Below are 2,080 nucleotides of genomic sequence, written 5' to 3'. Positions count from 1 at the left end.
CCCCTTCCGCCGCACGCCGCACGCAGGCGCAACGTGACCCCTGCGCAGGCGCAGACATGCGGGTGGGCGTTCTGTCTCGTGGCGGTGGGGGCATGCACGGGGTGGGTGGTCCGCCTGGGCGGGGTGCGGGCGGGGACGCGCCAGCTCGGCTCTTCCCTTCCCGGCCGCGGTGTCCAAGCCCCCGCCTTCCTTACCGGGAAGCTTAGGACGGGCCACCGAAGACGGTGCCGACAGTTTGCAGAGCGTGTTGCCACCTGTTGGAATAACCGCTCCACCCCCAGCCAAAGTGCAAGTCTGAACAATGGCGGGCTTTAAGTGGCTGAAGGGCCCACAGTTCCTTTTTAAACTGATTCATTTGTAGTAATATTTCTTAACAAGCCTCACATAGAGGGGCCTGCACTCAATGCCTCAACAATGCCCGAAGAAGTCCCCTGGGGCGGGCAGGCTCTCCCTGGAAAGGACCTCACCTATTTCTGCCTTGCTTGGGACGGAATGATAATTTTGTTTTAAAGACAGGGCCTCTGGCTGTCATTAAACTTGCTTTGTAGACCAGGCTGGCCTCGAACTCACATGATCCACTTGCCTCTGCCTCCCAAATGCTGGGATTAAAGGTGTGCCCTATGGCTCCCTGCTGTAACTAATTAAAAAAGAAAATACTCTATGTAACAGATGGTGAAGCGGTTGTATACTAGTCCAGGATTTTTAGAGGAAAGTTTCTTTCATATTGTAATCAAAGTGATCTACATAATATTTTTTTTTCTGGTTTGACGAAGGACAAGTTTGTGAGGAAGTTTGCTAACTTAAAAACTGATCCTTAGCCTTTACCTGTTTTTTTTTTATTTTGCAAACTCTAAAATACTTGTGTGCATGTTGCTTTTTAAAGATCGAGTATTCCCCAGCTGTTCGGGAATATCACTCCTTTGGAAAATATTAATAGCTGCTTCAGGAAGCAGAAGCGCTGGTGTGACCAGTGCACAGGGAAACTGGAGCCTGCCTTTGAGACTGTGAGAGTTCCACCTAGATGCAACACTCTTCTGAAATGGTTTAGCCTGAATCGCATTGTTAAAAGCTAGACAGAAAAATTCAAAACTGGTTTTATTTGGACTTCAAAAATGTCAGTATTGCCCTCCCCCTCCCTCTCCAGACCTAAAAAAAGGGAGGGGGAGGAAGTGGAAATTTTTAATAAATTAATTTAAAAACACCATAAATAAATTTTAAAAAAAGATTTATTCCAGCACACACACACACACACACACACACACACACATACCACGTCAGTATCATAAAAAGTAACAACTGAAAAAAAATGATTATATCTAAGGCAACTGAGCAATCTTGGGTAGCAGAAAGGATTTTAAAATTTTAAACATGAAGACACATTATTGACTTGGATTTCTCAGAAATTATCTCTTTTAAAAAAATCATTTTGTCTTTTTATCCATGTGCAATCAAGTAGGTCTGAGGTCATGGGATCTACAAATTTCACGTTAATCGAGAATGAGTGTGTGAAGACAGAAAAAGTAGGGCATTGTGTTAAAAACGGGTCATTTAAGTGGCAGCTGTACATGTTCACTCTTTCACCATAAGTTTGAAGTGTTTAAAAATAAAGTGTTGGGGCTGGAGCAGCGGCTCAGCGATTAAGAATATATTTGCTGCTTTTGCAGAGAAACTAAATGGATTCACAATTGTTTGTAACTCCAGTTCCAAAAAATCAGTGCCCCCTTCTGACCTCTGGACATCAGCCACATATGTATAGCACATACATGCTTACAGACAACATAAAAATAAATATTTTGAAAGTTAAAAGTTGGGAAAACATCCTAACAATTATTTAATTAAACATTCACATATAAGAAACAAGATTTATAATATAGTAGTTTTTTTATTGTCTGCCCTTAAGAAATGCTGTACCATGTCTAAGAGCTGTGGGAAGGGATTGGAAACGACCTCGTTATTACAGGTATCATATTTAACTCCATATACAAAGGCATGGGAGGTCAACCAGAGTAATGTACATGTCTGATGGTCATGGTCAGTGCTGTGTGTGGCATGCTATAATAAGTATAATAAGACCTGTTCT

Source organism: Myodes glareolus, chromosome 22 (genome assembly GCF_982192425.1).
Source record: "Myodes glareolus chromosome 22, mMyoGla1.1, whole genome shotgun sequence".
Lineage (NCBI taxonomy): Eukaryota > Metazoa > Chordata > Mammalia > Rodentia > Cricetidae > Myodes > Myodes glareolus.
Note: the sequence above shows the minus strand (reverse complement) of the source record.